The 17,191-nt window shown below is 37.4% G+C and overlaps 1 pseudogene; it reads left to right on the top strand.

Moving 5' to 3' along the window:
• Positions 1-965: 965 nt before the first annotated feature.
• Positions 966-16,625, top strand: LOC100918668 (annotated as a pseudogene).
• The last annotated feature ends 566 nt before the right edge of the window (positions 16,626-17,191 follow it).

Below are 17,191 nucleotides of genomic sequence, written 5' to 3'. Positions count from 1 at the left end.
TTGAAGAAGGAAATAGTAAACCATTTCAGGATCTCTGTCAAGAAAACCCCAAATGAGGGAAACTACTCAACAACAAGAACACTGAAGGAAACAGAAGGAAAAACTCCAGAGAAATTCCCAACCGCAGTGACCAACCACACAGGCTAATGGCACTGGAAGACCCTTCCACTTCTCTTGATATTGCTCACTGGGATAGCACATAGTGGCAGTTCTGGGGCCAGGCTAGAAAAATCAGCTGCAACACTCTGAGCCTCCTTTTTTTGAGTGTGCTGGCTAATTATACCCCTGGCAACACAAGTGCATGGGGAAATTGAACCTCACTTCTGCACCCCTAGGGTTTTGATCCTGTTACATTCCTGGGGTTCTGGTCCTGCTACACTCCTGAGGTTCCAGGCCTGCTATACCCCTAGGATCCAGTCCTGCTGCCCCCCTGGGGTTCCAGGCCTACTGCACCATTGGTGTTCCAGTCCTGCTGCACCACTAGTGTTCTGGTCCTGCTATACTCCTAGGTTCCTGGTCCTGCTATCCCCCAGGGTCCTCATCCTGCTTCACCCCTGGGGTCCTGGTCCTGCTACACCCATGGAGTCCTGGTCCTGCTGTACCCCTGGGGTCCTGATCCTGCTGTACCCCTGGGGTCCTGATCCTGCTGCACCCCTGGGGTCCTGGCCCTGCTATCCCCCAGGGTCCTGATCCTGCTGTACCCCTGGGGTTCAGGTCCTGCTACTCTTCTTGCTGCTAATCCCTGCTGACAACACTTGCAAGGAGACATGTGGTCAAGGTGGCACCTTCAGGCACCCCAAGGGTAGAAATAAACTGAAATGAAAGGGCCACAGGGCAGAGTTGGTAGCAGTTGGTTGCTAAGTCGCTAGGCAGATAACTGGTCAAGTTGGCTGGGAAGAACTGGTGGATTGGAGGGTTGATTTGAGTCAAGGAACAGGATAGGATCAAACTTCCCTCTTGACAGCATGAAGGCACGCAAGGCTGGAAGCCAACGATCCAGAAAGGAAGATGGAAGGACGCCAGAGATAAACATCACCCAGGTTGCAGGTTTGCTCACGGCCGTGGGAGAAGTGACTCTGTCATTGAATCTCATCACCATGCTCTACCTTTGGCATATATACGGAGTTAAGGTTTCCCATGCTTTGGTTAAGGTATCCAGGTCTGTTTGGAAGACTTCCTGCTGTAACCTCCTTTAGCTCAGGCTCCCCAGACTGGACACGTTCAGTCTAGCTTCTACAGTTCAGCTCAGTGCCTTCCTAAGCAAACCTACCCCTCTGGTATGGGGAGGAAGAAGAGAAAAAGGAAGCGAGAGAAAAGGAAGAAAAATGGGTGGGGAGAACAGGGGCAGAGAAAGATGGGAGAGAAGAGGAAAATATCCTTTCTGGCTCATTTCCCATGGGATAAACAGTTTACTTGGGCCAGTAGAGAGCTGAATGTGCCACGCTACAGCTTCGATTTTTGCTCCTGGTTTTGTGTGTGGATGTTTAAAATATTTATAATAATTTAAACAATTTAAACAATTCTTCTTCAAATGGCATTTTCCAAGCCTCTTCAGTAATTGCCCTCCTCTGTTGAGTTCAGTTTACAGCAGCATCTCTTTCAAAAGGAGATCTCAGAAGTAAAACCAACAATGGTCCAGGTCTGATCTGATCAGCGGAGATTTCTATGGAATCCTGACTGCTTTCTGTGGTTCGGGCACAAAATGAAGCTGAAATGTAGATGATCTTTTTTCCCAAACTGACAGACTGTTGGATCATGGTGATTTCATTGCTAATCAAAATCCTTAAACATTTTTCATACTGACTACTTCCAAATAAGATATTTCACCTATCTATAAATTGTTTTGATTTCCTCAGTGGAAAACTGCCTGTTCAATATCCTTTGATGATTTAGCATTTGGGGAATGACTCATATTTATATAGATTTGATGAAGTTTTTTATATATTTGAGATATAAGATCTTTATCTGAGAAACTGTCTATAAAATTATTTCCCCTATTTTCTGCTTTCCTTCTGATCTTATCCATGTGATACCTAACTTTGTTCTTCTCTCAAACAAGGCATTTTTCACCCTGGATTAGGGTAATTTTTTTTTAATCCATGTGTAGGACTTAAAATTTTCCCTCTGTTAAATTTAATCATTCTAGTTTCAATCCAGCATTCCAGTCTATTGAGATCATTTTGAATCTTGTTTCTGTCATCAATCATTGTAGTGAATTCTTCTAACCTCGTGTCATTCATAAATGTGAAAAGCTCATCTTTTGGGTCTTATCCTAAGGAACTGATGAAAATGCTGGGTATAGTTCAGCTGGGGCACTTCAGGAAGTAAAGAAGGGGTTACTTTAGCTGGTCAGTCAGCTGGGGCCCCAAAACTGGTATTTGAAGGTATTTCCCTGTGAAACTTAGAACGAGGCAGGCCCAGGTAAGCGTCTGGTGTTAATGGAAAATAGGGCTGTGTTAGTATAAACACTTGGAGTGTTTCCCCTTGGTTTGTGTTGAGTATGTTCCACTGGTGTGCTGACACACTGGGAAGGTAGCCAGAGGGACACCTGTCCTTTAACCTTTCTTATAAGTGTGCTGTCTCTGCTTGGTTTGAGGCCCTAGAATCAGGATCTATTCAATAATTCATGAGAATTATTAAATAATTCCAAATTCATGATTTAGAATCAGCCTTCCTCAAAGTATGGGAGGAGGATTCTGACATTTCTCCCCATCCCCAAGGATATTTCTTAATCTAGGGTCTGTAAACTTGCCTTTTCTTTTTTAAACATTTTTCATAAATGTATTTCAATTAGAATTGAAATAGGATAGAATTGTGTAATTCTAAATGCCTTATTTTACACATTTAAAAATGTTATTCTAGCATCAGCCCTGAAGTCAGGAGGACCTGGGTTCAAATCTAGCCTCAGACACTTAATATTTCCTAGCTTGTGCCCCTGGCCAAGTCACTTAACCCCAATTGCCTCAGCCAAAAAAAAAAAAAAAAAAAAAAAATTCTGAAAAGGAATCCATAAAGGGTTCCAGACTGCTAAAGGGATCTGTAACAGAAAAATAATGTTGGGAAGCCCTGCAATAGGGTCATGAATGAATTATTTGCAATGTATAGTGTTATGGACTTCAGTGTTCCATTTCATCCCGCAAGACTCCCAAATATAGTATGAGCCAGGTTATAATGGGAAATATTTAACAAAATAAATTAAAATGCAATGAAAAATTTTAAGCCTAAATTGAAACTACTGCACTAGGGGCCTCCCTCCATATTGACAAAGATATAATCATCAACACCCTTTGGATTGCAGCTGTACCTGGTAACCTAACAGCATTATTATCACTGTCCCTCAGTTTCCTGACCTCTAAAAATGGGATAATGTTTTCATTGCTTCATTTATAGGGGACTGATAGAGGAGAATGCTTTGTAAAGCTTAAAGCACCAGACAAGTGGCACTCATTATAATTCTTGCTTTTATTATCTTCGTCCAGTCCACAATTCATTCTTTTGTCCATAATAATAATATGAAAAAAATGAGAATAGACTTGTGCTGTGATCAACACAGATGACTTCAACTGGAGTCTCCTGATCCACTAACCTAATAATTCTGTCATCAAAAAGCAAATGAATTTAGTTCTGAGTTTCTTGGGTCTTTTGTTAGCATCTGCAAATGAAATTTTGTCAGGGACTGATATCAAGCTGAGTAGTTTGTGGATTTCAGAATTCGGTGAAAACTGGGCCAACATTTATTTGCCTTTCTCTCTTATCTTCTGGTAAACATCTTCTGGTGTTTCTCTCATTTTTTATGATTTCTTAACAGTTCCCGACGCTCTGAGATGACTCGTGCAATTTTCCTCGGCACTCTGGCATAGAATATGTCTGATTTGCGGAATCTGAACTCATGTAAAATAACCAGAAGCTCCCTATCAGCTGCTCACCTGTCTTGAGCTAGAGTTCCCACTTCATGTTGTATGTTACCCTCTTTCTCATTAAAACATCGACCAGATGATTTTAAAGTCCCTTCCAACTAGAAATTCTGTGATCTATGATTTCAGAGAAAGACCTGAATGATTCTACCTTATCTCATCTGTGCACATTACACCCTCATCTCATTATACTTCACTCATCTGTCAACATCTTCCTCAAGTTACTTCCTTACATGTTTTCTTGTTTCAAACTGCTTTTTTTTAATCCTTTTGATTGTTTTAAACTTTCCACCAGGATTTTTTTCGCAAGACTCATTGCATTCTGAATCTTAGCTTTCCTAACATCATTCTTCCTGGTTTTTGTATTCATGCCTGGTTATATGACCCTCCTTCTCACCTCTTCTATATAGATTTTTAGAATATGATCTCATGAAAAAGTCAAACTGATTTCTTTAGATCTTAAATCTTGCCCATTTCTTACTCTTTGGAATTTTTTGCTATAAATTCAAATCTCACTAACTGTAAAAGGGAGTAGATTTTAACCTGCATTTATAAACTTTTCTCCAGAATGCAGAAACAAAATAAATATACATAGCACTTGTTTGCCTTGAATATAAAATCACTTGGCCATGAGGAGCATTTGCTTTTTATTGGTTATGCTGAAAACTAATACAATAAAAAATTTTACTAGTTAAAGGTGAGGGCAACTGATAGTGTCCCTTTTGAACTGAGGGATATTATCTCTCAGTCTTTCAAATCTTGGTCCTGGAACCATTTAATGTCTGGAACGATTTTTATAAATGAATGGCTATTGATCAGAAATTAATGACCATGTTTATCTGGAGAACGCTGTATGTTATTGATCGAAGATTCTCTAGGAACTTGGCTTATACTATGTAGTCCTTCCTGGGATTATTCAGGGACTGAGGGATATAAAAACCTCTTTTGTGTTTCTCAAGCTTATGGCTTGAGTCAAAGACCCTAAAGTTTTTGTTCAAAAACTGCATGTGTTTTTGCCATTTCCATGCCTGGAACAATACGTAGTTGCCTCTTCATCCATGTCTTTACTCTTCTTTGGTGGAAAACTTTTGTTCTTGGGAAAACAGGCAAGTTTGATAAAATAGGAGATAGAGTGCTGAATTTGGAATTGGAAAAACCTGAATTCAAATTTAGCCTCAGATCCTTACTAGCTGTGTGACCCTGGATAGGTCACTAAACTCTGTCTGCCTTAGCATTTTCATATGTAAAATGGGAATAATAAGGATATCCACTTTCCACGTTTATGATGAAGATTAAAGGAGATAATATTTGTAAAGAATTTTGTAAACTTTATAAATGCTAGCTATTATTATTATTATTATAATTTAAAAATGTTCCCCATGACTCTTTCCAATAATGAGGTGACCAAGGCCATTTCTAATGATCTTGTGATGAAGAGAGCCATCTACACCGAAGAGAGGGCTATGGGAACTGAGTGTGGATCACAATATAGTATTTTTACTTTTTGGTGTCGTTCACTTGCATTTTGTTTTCTTCTTCATTTTCTTTCCTTTTTGATCTGATTTTTCTTGTGCAGCAAGAGAATTGTATATGTTTACACATATTGGATTTAACTTATATTTTAACATGTCTAACATATATTGAATTGCTTGCCATCTAGGGAAGGTGGTGAAGGGAAGGAGGGAAACCTGAAACACAAGGCTATGCAAGGGTCAATATTGAAAAATTATCCGTGCAAATGTTTTGAAATAAAAAGCTTTAAAAAAAAAATAAATAAATTTAAGTGTTCCCTTTTTTAATCTGCAAAGATTTCTCAGAAAGCTCCCGTAACTAATTTCATTAACAGAGAAGGTAAAGAAGCCAAATTTAATTTACGGATCAACTTTATACAGCTATGTTAGAATCTACATCAGGCGTCTTTCTATCTTCTGATCTATTTCCTGAATCTGTTTCTGCAAAACTTCCCATTTAATTTCTTATACCAACCCACAATATGTTGAAACAGCAATGGGAAAAGTCACGAGGGAGAAGGGATAATTGTAATATTAACAGCAGTCAGGAAGAAGCGCAGACTGGTACCAGAGAGATTCAGAGTTGAGTTAGAAGTGACCTCAGAGGCCATCTTGACCAACTCATACCTGAAAATGAATGTCTTTATATCATCCCTGACAAGGCCACCCAACCTCTCCACTTACCTATACAGATACAGCAATCCCCAGATAGTCCTTTGTACTTATGGGCAGCTGTTTGAAAATAAATATCTCTTCATATCAAGCCAAAAAAAATTTTTTTAAAGACCTTTTTGTTATCTGCCGTCATCACTGGTTTCAACTTGTTCTAAGTTTTATGTTCCTGACACTGTTATTTATACCTCTTCCCCACAGTAGATGGTTCCTGATCCAAAACAGTACAAAGGGTAACCAGGTCCTACCCCAGTTACAATGTTCTCAACAACCGGGAGCAATGAAGTATTAAGAAATAATGGGAGAATTACTCTAATCACTGAAGGTCATCTTAAATACAGTGTACAGAACCAAGTCTACTCTCTTTTGCATCCTTCTTTTCTACCCTTACTCCTCTTACATACTGATTCAGACAATGATGAGTCAGGTTTTTGCTTGTTCTTAGAAGCTGAATAAAACTGGTCCCCTGAAAAATAGCTTGGGTTTCTGTGATTATCCTGAGCGCTGTGGTTATTTCCCCTTTGCCAATTAAATTGAATATATATATGTATATATATAAAATCAACATAAATATATATAAACTTTATACTAACCATATAAATATATTTACTGTGTATGTATATATGTAAGTATATTCTCTGAAAATCATATTAGCTAGAATCTTTTTGATATAGAAGCCCTTGGTGATTGACTTTCAACAGCCAGAAGTGTTTAGCTGAAACAAAATGAAGTTCCATGGTGCTCATTAACAAAATGGAGGAGAAAATGCCCTTTCTATATCATACTTTTTCAAATATTAAAGTGCATTTTAAATGGCAGTTTTGAAAGGAGGAATTCTTGAAATATGGAGGAGCATAGAAGAGATCATTTGGATCAAGATTCTAGAGTCACCAAAAATGATTTCAGAAGTCCAAAGTTGCAGCATGCTAGCCCAACAATGAGTGATGGACCAGTGGTATAGAATGAAACATACATTTTTGGACTTGACAAACATGTGCATTTTTGTTTAATAATAAATAGTCAATTAATAAGCATTTATTGAGTGCCTATTATATGCCAGGCTTTTAGGAATATAACATAAAAAAAAAAAGTTCTGTTCTCAAGGAGCTTATGTTCTACTGGAGTAATATTTCTTTCTATGTGTGTTATGTGTATACATAAATAAATATAGAATAAATGTAAAACTAGAATAAGTTTGTTGACAAGGAAAGCAAAGAAAGTTATGTTGGGGAAAAGAAGAGATACAAGGGAAAGATCATTTTGGGGACGGCTGAGATGATAAAAAGAAGGAACTAATTATAACTTTTGTTATTGGGGGGGGAGGGGGCGTTCCACCAAAGGGAATGATCTTTGCACTGGAAAGGATGGAAGAAAAATAACTTATAAAAAATCAATATTCAAAGTAAGTGGAGAGATGGTTCCTTGGAGAGATAGCTGCTCCTGATAAAAGCAAATTATATTGTTCAAGTATGTACTTTGTATCAGTGGAAAGAACTGGAAGATGTGATTCCTGAACCATTGGCAGTGGTCTTTGTTGGCATAAAGAAAAGAAATCATGCTGAGTGAAATGAGCAGAATCAGGAGATCATTGTACACAGCAACAAGAAGACTATACGATGATCAATTCTGATGGATGTGGCAATCTTCAACAATGAGATAATTCAGACCAGCTCCAATGGTCTTGTGATGAAGAGGGCCATCTGCACCCAGAGAGAGGACTGTGGGAACTGAGTGTGCATTACAACATAGCATTTTCACTCTTTTTGTTATTGCTTGTTTGCATTTTATTCTGCTTCTTCTTCTTCTTTTTTTTTTTACTAGTCTGATTTGATTTTTCTTATGCAGCAAAATGATTGTAAAAATATGTATGCATATATTGAATTTAACATATGTTTCTACTATGTTTAACATAAAAAAAAAAAGGAAAGAAAGAACGAAAGAAACTGTACCACAAGCTACAGAAGTATAAATGTTGTTTGGTTTTTCAGCAAAAAGGAAGAAAATGGGGCATGCAAATTATTGGCCAAGGTGTTTGAATTTCATTCCTGGAAAAGTAGTAGAATGTATTGTTAACATAATCACTAGTGATCATCTAGAAAAAGAGACAATAGACTTCATCCAGAATAGTCATGCCAGACTAACCTTAGCTCCCTTTTTGATGTAGTCATTAGAACCAGATCAAGAGAATGATATAAGGGATCAAGAAAATGAAACTGACTAAGTTTCTTTTTTTTTAAATTTATTTACTATAACTTTTTATTTACAAGATACATGCAGGGGTAATTTTACAGCATTGACAGTTGCCAAACCTTTTGTTCCAATTTTTCCCCTCCTTCCCCCCACTCCCTCCCCCAGATGGCAGGTTGACCAATACATGTTAAATATGTTAAAATATAAATTAAATACTATATATATATATATATGTATATATATATATATACATGTCCAAATAGTTATTTTGCTGCACAAAAAGAATCGGACTCTGAAATAGTGTACAATTAGCCTGTGAAGGAAATCAAAAATGCAGGTGGACAAAAATAGAGGGATTGGGAATTCTATGTAGTGGTTCTTAGTCATCTCCCAGAGTTCTTTTGCTGGGTCCAACTGGCTCAGTTCATTACTGCTCCATTGGAGCTGATTTGGTTCATCTCATTGCTGAAAATGGCCAGGTCCATCAGAATTATCATAATATAGTATTGTTGTTGAAGTATATAATATCTCCTGGCCCTGCTCATTTCACTCAGCATCAGTTCGTGTAAGTCTCTCCAGGCCTTTCTGAAATCATCCTGCTGGTCATTTCTTATAGAGCAATAATATTTTGACTAAGTTTCTTTTGCTATCTCTGCAGATACAGTACAAAAATATATAGGTTATATATATATATATATATATATATATATATATATATATATATATATATATATAGGTTAGGTGTCAGTCCAATGAAGTAGATTAGGAATTGGTTGAATGATCGAAGCCAAAGAGTAGCCATTCATGGCTTGATGTCTGAAAGATAATATCCAGTGCACTATTCCCCGGGGATCTCTGTCTGGCATTAATATTTTTAGTCAATGACTTAGATAAAAGTTAGATATGACATATTTATCAAATGTGAAGACACAGAACTGGGGAGGAAGGGTCGTTAACACAGTCAATAACAATCGGGATCCCCCCCTCCCCAAAATCTTGACAGATCTGGAACAATGCAACGGACTGAATAAGATGAAATTTAACAGGGATAAATGTAAAGCCTTATGCTTGGGGAGAGGGTTTGGGGAAGGGAGAGGTCGTCCTACAAATTACCTAGGAGTTTTACTACATTGCAAACTCAATCTGTCAAAAATGTGCTTTAGCAGCCAAAAAAACTAATGTAATCTTATGTTCCATTGAGAGTATGATGACTAGAACTTGGAAAAGAATGATCCCACTGTTCTCCACTTTAATTAGATTATAATTAAAGCACAGTGACCACTTCTGGGCCATATTTTATTTTAGAAAGAATATTGATAAGCTAGAGAGCATAGAAAGGAAAGCATCCAAGATGGTGAAAGGTCATGCCTTATGAAAATCAATTAAAGGCAGCCTGGATATTTAACTAATCACTCTTCTGTCAAAGCAGTCATCTCAAGAATGTGATGCCAGTCTTGATACAAAAGAACTGCGATGTGAAGGGAGTAGATCTGCTCACTTGCTCCCAGAGGGAAGAACTGGTAGCAGTGTGAGAGAAATGTTGATGTCTCTTTTATATCATCAACCAATGATTGAATTAGGACTAAGTTTTTTTTCTCCTTTTCTATTTCCTCTTTCAAAAATCAGTCCCTTTGTAGGTTAGTCAGCCAGCATCTGAAGGACATTGCTGATAATGAGATTGAATTAACTTTCTCCCAAACCAAGTCAAATCCCATCCAGCTGGGAAATCCATTGTGTTCTGCTTAAGTTTGGGTGAGGCAAAAGTAGATCCTTTGTCTACTCTGGGGTGGCCCAAAGTAACCTGATCTAACCAAAGTCAAGTTCACTAACCCCTTAGCAGAATAGATCTCCCTTTCATTATAATATTCATTCTCATTAATTGTTAACCAATCAGCTTTGATTTCTATCTAACACCCACCTTCCCAAGGACATATAAAAATCAATAGCTCACCATGATCTGTCTTTGGTTCAAAAAAGACAAATAAATGAGCATCTTTCATTATTCACCAGCTATAATTAATTAAATGACTAATTATCCAGAAATTGTCTCTCAAACTCTATATATCATTTTATATATATAAAAGTGTCTGTGTATGTGTAAATATTTCATGTATATAAAAGTTTAATCAAACTTTTTATATGTAGAAGTGACAAGAATGAAAATATTAGATTCATGCAATATCATAAGGAATGGGAAAGTGAAGATTGAGGGAAAGTTTATTAGGAACAGCTGTTTTCCCTTGTTTAGCATATTGAAAAAGGTGCTCCCTCCTTAGAGAGCTGAGCAAAGAAAATAAGGGTTAATAATCCTCTACAGTGATAAACACACATTGAGACACAGGATGCTTGGGCATAGGTATATACCATCTTGACAAATGCTTGGGTCTACTGTTTCTAATCACTCCCTATAATTACCTGTTGGGAGTCAGCCTATTAAAGGAAACTAAGGAAAAGGGCAGATGCTAATACTCTAGTCCATTTAGTTCTTGAGCTAGATTCTACTTTGCTGCAGTGTAGATTGAACGCTCATTACACTATGAAAAAGTCATAGATCTAGAGCTGTCCCTTCACTGGTGCTAGTTTTGAAATTTCCTCTGCTATCCTTGTAAGTTGCAATATTTTGATTTTCTTCCATAGTATTTGGAACCTAGGTGGTTGACAGGAATCCCAGGGTAGGAAGCACTTCTAGTTCATCTATCCATCCAGATTCCATGATCATGCAGCTGGGAAATATTTGAGAGTATCAAAATTCAGGTTTTTCTGTCTTCAGGTCTAGAGTTCTAGTTCTAGCTACTGTTTTTCCTACCCTGCCAAGTGAATAGGAAGGGATTTCTATGCTCTGGCCATATGGGGAATCCCAAAGCCATTTGTGCCAAATTAAAAAGTCTAGCGACACCTAAAAACCTATCCTCACTAAGGGCTTTTTTCCCTGGAAAAGCAGAAACCTATTCAGTACAAGCTCTATAAGGTCTCAGTGAAGCTAGATGAGGAGAAAAAAAGGAAGAAACATGGAACCAAAATAATGTAAAATTAGGGCTCAGAGTTTTTAGGTAGGGCACCTTTCCCCATGTGAAAAGGAGAACTAAAGCTATCATTAACAATGATTATTTTTTTAATTGTTTGGGAAAGTCATAAGGAAATGTGTTTTTGAAAATGAATGCACATGTATAACAAAAAATATTTATTAGGGAAAGTCTTATGTTCAATCAATCATCAAGGATTTAATAAATGCTTACTAGAGGTTAATCCTAGATTGGAACCACCAAAAAAAAAAAAAAAAAGGATGAAATAGTTCTTGCCTTCATCGACCTTACATTCTATTGTTGTCTCTAGGTGTTTCTATTCCATCAAATCTTGCTCCTTACTTTATTTCTATGTTTACCTTTCTATTCATTTAACCAACATTTATTAAGTACTTAATGTATGCAAAGTTGAGTAAAGTGCTGGGGGAGATACAAAGCTTATATAAATTTTGGTCAGTTCAATGCTCTCCATCTAATGATTCCTATTGTGTTTAAATTGCAAGAGTTAACAAGGTCCGGAGTAGGGAACTACCAAAGTGAGGAAAATCCCTCTACAAATGCATATATACAATAATTCTGTAACTTAAAGATTGCTTATGGCATTGCTCTGGTCTAACAATTTTCTGGAGTCACATAAGCAGCATTCATCTGGTTCTCCAAGTTCTCCTAACTCCAAGGCAACCCCCCAAATGCTCTACTAGATTGTATGTTGTTTAATGAAATTATATTTTTATTTAAAAAAAACAGGATTAATGTCTTAGACATTAGTACCTGGGAAAAGCCTAGTTAATGAACTTAATAAGAACTTCTTTGCTCCTGATAACTAATATTCCAATTTCAGGCCTACTTTCTACGAGACAAGGAGAACTAATGTTAGAGAATCTGGATTTGTCCTTTAAACCTTTGTTGATATGGAATGAAATAGGAATAGAAATGAAAGAACAAATACAGAACAAAGAAATTTCAGTGAAAGAAATGATCAGACTTAATGAGTGGCTGGATCTAGGGGATAAAGGAGAAGGAAGAGATGAAAGTATTACAAGATTTCTAAAGCTTGAGAAAGCAAGATGGGTCCGTGATTATAAAAAGAGACACTGGAAAAGAAAACGTCTTTGGCAAGATGTTTAATTTGAGGTGATGGAACATCTACATGGAAAGGTACTGGAAGTAGTTAGCTTAGGAGGTCAGGGCTGATTTGGAAATAGTCACCAAACAGATTGACTTCTTTAAATGAGATCAATTCACAGATGAAGAAGTGAGAGAGGGGGAAAAAAAACTTGAACTTAGTATATAAAGTTAGGAAGAAGAGTGGAGGGGAAGGATGCTGATAATGCGGTCAATAGGATGATGGAAGCTTCAAGAAATTAGGAAATTTTGGAGAAAGGGGAGTTGCAAGAAAGAGATCACATCTTGGTTAAGAGGGTCAGAAGCTATAAAGAAGTTGAAGAGAATGAAGACTAAGAAAAAATATGAGTGGATGTGGCAAGAATAAACCAATGAAAGAAGCAGAGTGGTAAAGGGTTCCAGATCCAGATGTTGAGGGAATAGTCCTTCTGTACCGTTCACACTCTGGACTGGAAGGTTGAAGACTGAGAAAATCCTAGTAGAGTCTCCCAGCTGCTTCTCTTAATCAATGCCCAGAATCCAAGAGCTCCTTCAAAGCAAATAACTACACTTTGTATTTCTCCCAGGACCTAACATTGTACTCTCTACACAATGGATGCTTTTAACAAAAGTGTGACACGGGTTTCCAGCAAAGCGTGGGGCATTTTTCATCCCACTGGGCATTTGACATAGCTGCAGAGTGCTGACACTACGTTGTGGATCGTGATGGGGAGAATTGATTCTATACCTTTGAGCCAGCTTGGAAAGGGAGGAGACACATTCTTTGAGATGACACATAGTTCCAGACATTCTTTGGGACTGAATCTGGGTGGGGAGGGGTGAGGAGAGACAACAGACAGATGTGATGATATCTTGAGATGAGATCTTACCTTGTTCTTCATTCAGCCTTGTGTATTTTTCTGGGGTATTTAAATCTGTATAAAGTCTCCAATTTCTGCTCCACTTGGATACATGGGTTAACTAAATATTTGCTATTTGCTCTTTGTGATGGTATTTTGTGCAACTAGTGTTTGGTGGGAAGAGACTAAACTGGGATTACCCTTCCTCCTTAAGGGCTGGTGAGCAAGGAAGTGCCATTTGTTTTCAACCTCTAAATAGCCATAACCACAAATTAGCAATATTTGTCTGGGAGAATGGGGGTGGAGAGTGGAGGAGGACAAAAGGATGTCATGCTACATTAGCATCTCTCTAAGGAACTAGAGAAAAAGATGTCTCTTTTCTGGTTTCTTCAAGGCAGTAATCTCAATATCCCTTGGAAAAGTTTGGCTAAAATTCCAGAAATATCTATAATGCCTCCATGAATGCTATTATAGACAACCCATGTGGACAGACTTATCTTACATGTGCACACGTACAATCTTTTTTTTAAAAATTATATCTTTTTTATTTTCAAAATATATACACAGATAATTTTCAGCATTCACTCCCTGTGTTCTAATTTTTTCCCTCCCTTCCCCCATTCTTTTCCCTGTAGGGCAAGTGATCCAAAATATGTTAAACACACAATACAATCTTACAATATTATTTAAAAATGAAATCTCCACCTTTAGAAAATAATCTTAACAAATACTTATGTAGAAAGATAGATTCTCATGTAATGTTTTAGATCTTTTTTCTCCTAAACAAGGAAGGAGGGCTAGGAAACTCACAGGGCTCTTGGAAGGGATGCAGCCTTCTAAATCTGCCATTTAAGCCCTGATCTTTTGTATTACTAACTGGTGGGCTACATGATCTCTACGTATCATTGTTTCCCCTGACACCTCATAATCCCCATCTTTCCACCAACTTGTTTTTAAAACATCATTGTTAAAAGTTGACAGGGTTGTAAACTGAGTTCTAGTTGTCCCTATTTAATCTGGCGACGATCTAATATTGCCCGATCATTTATCAATAATTGTTTAATACCGATATCGTCTGATAATTTACTGAGAAAATGGAAGCCTTTGAGATGAAGGTCTGTTTCCTTCTCCTTTTTAACCTAGTATAGTCTCTGGCACATGATGGATGTTTAATAAATGAATGTTAGTTGATTGACTTCTGGGATCTTGCATTGATTTACAATGATTAATTTATAATTGACTTTTATTCTCCAGCTGATTTTCCAATGTGCAAGCCAAGCAGAAGCTAGATGGCACCACTGTGCTTAGAGCATCCGTAAGTAGGATCCATCTTCCCAAGTTCAAATCTGACCTCAGACACTGACCAGCCATGTGACCCCAGGCAAGTCACTTAGACCTGTTTGCCTCAGTTTTCTCATCTCTAAAATGAACTGGAGACAGAAATGGCAAATCTCTCTAGTATCTTTGAGAAGAAAACCCCAACGGAGATCACAAAGAGATAGACATGGATGAAATGACTGAACAAAGACAACAGCCAAATGATAGCACATTTATTAGCAAATTTTCTTGGTAAAAAAAATTTCACTATTTCACTTTTTTTTCCTTCCCTTTTCTTGACTCTCTGCTTCTTCTTTCTTGCCATAAAACTCATTTGAGGAATTTGCAGAGAATTATAACATTCACAGCTCTTGTAGCTTATATCTAGAGAGATGGCTTGTAGCCAACACAGATAGCTGCAAGTCAGCTGAGAAGGCTTGCATCCTCTGGTACTTCTTAACTGGGTGACCATTGATAAGCCTTTGAATCTTTAAGCCTTAGTTTCTTCATCTGTAAAAATGGGGGCCGTTACAGTTAAGGTATCCACCCAAGGAGGACTGATATAAAATCAAATTGTGTAAAATCTGTAAGCACTTTACTGGCCTTAAGGTACTATTATTATTACTCAGACTACAAAACTTTGTTGAAATTCCCAAAAGATATTAAGCTTTCTCTTTGAAAACCCCTGGGCTGCTCTACTTTCTTCTCTTTATATACTTATAGAATTTTACATCTAGAAAGGAGCTGAGAGAATCTCCTTGTCCAGCCTCCTTATTTTACAAATGAGAATACTGAGGTCCCAACTAGTTCCTTTCCCAGTTGGCCAAACTGGGATTTCAGGTCTCCTCCTTCCAAGAGTAATGCATATATAAATAGCTTTTTAAAAAGTCAAAAGTACTTAACGTATAGTATTTTCATAGCAGAAAGAAATGAGTACCTGGGATCATTTTTAATATCAGGTTTTAAACATTTATGATACTTGAGCTGTAGTAGTCATAATTCTAATGATGGTTCTTTGGAAACCACAGCTACAATAATGTGAATCTTCTCCCGATCTGTATTGTTCTCATCTCTGGGTGGTAATAAGAGGCTTTCTCATGACATACCTAAGACTTTCTGCTTCTGGAAATGTTGAAAGTCCTGCAATTCTCATCACTCCCAGACTCTCAGTATTTCCTCCTTTGACTGACAGATATTAGGGACTGTGAAAATTCAAATCCTATGCAGGCATTTTTTTTTAATAATAGCTTTTTATTTTCTAAATACACGCAAAGATAATTTTCACCATTCACCCTTGCAAAACCTTGTCCAAATTTTTCTCCTTCCCTTCCTCCCATCTCCTCCCTTAGACAGCAATGTGAGTTAAACATGTTATGCAAGCACTTTTAAAGCTTCACATTCTTTACCAAAGCCTGTTTTGAAAGCTATTCAAATGTCAGACCATTCTAAAACAAAACTTCCGAAATATACATTAAATGTTATCTCTCATCTCTATCTTAGAGGAAGAATCCTGAAAAATCCATATCTTCTTTTTTTCTGGTGAACATCAGCTCTGAGATTAGTATCTTGACAGTATATTCGAATGATAATTATAAGCGTGTTACTGGTACCAGTCTTGGAGGAGGAACTTTTTTTGGTCTTTGCTGTCTTCTGATTGGCTGTATCTCTTTTGAAGAGTTTCTTGAAATGGCATTTAATGGAGAGAGTACCGGAATGGACTGTGGAGGGGACAAGCTGGATTGTAGCCTCTAGTTTTAGAAACATGGTGAACAAGGAGAAAAGAGAGGCTGTCAGCAAAAGGGATCTAGCCAGAGTGACTTCAGTCACCATTGCCAACAACATTGGCTCAATGGCACAAATGTGGACTCTCAATGAGAATATTAACAGGTGGTACTTGGTGGAAATGTTTTGCGAATTAATACCATTTCCATAAGACTTCTTTCATATTCATTGGATAATTAGTCCAAGGGGCAAGTGAAAGAGGGTTATTTTGGAGTAGTGGGCACTCTGCTAGAGCTGTTGAAATTACACTGATCTGTTGTCTGAAGTTATTTCCAGAGCCATCTACAACCATACCAGAATATGCAGACTTCTTTTCCCTTATTAAAAAAAAAAAAAAAAAAAAAAAGGAAGGGATGTGTTCTATTGGCTTTTATAGTAATTGAGCATGATCTGAATCAAAGTGAGGAAAAAAGGTGATACAGTCAATAGAGCACTGGGCCTGGAGTTAGGGAAACCTCATCCACTTAGCCATATGATCCTGCACTAAACACTTAACAGCTATTTGCCTCAACTGTAAAATGAGAATAATAATATCACCTACTTCACAGTTGGTTGTAAGGATCAAATGAGATGATGTTTGTAAAAGTGCCTGGGATGTAGTAGGTATTATAGAAATGCTTATTGTCTTCTCTTCTCTCTTCCTCTCTCATGACCAAAATCTACATAATTCTCTTCATAAAGACATAAAATGACTAAGAAGTAGGGGAAAAAACATACCATCTGGACAGAGAATTGAGATAACACTTGGCTGATCATTCTGAATTTGTTACCGGTAGCAAGACGGGAGCAGTGATATTGTGTTTTGGAACAGATCGGGA

This window comes from Sarcophilus harrisii, chromosome 6 (assembly GCF_902635505.1).
Source record: "Sarcophilus harrisii chromosome 6, mSarHar1.11, whole genome shotgun sequence".
NCBI lineage: Eukaryota > Metazoa > Chordata > Mammalia > Dasyuromorphia > Dasyuridae > Sarcophilus > Sarcophilus harrisii.
Note: the sequence above shows the minus strand (reverse complement) of the source record. Positions and strands in the feature narration are given on the sequence as shown.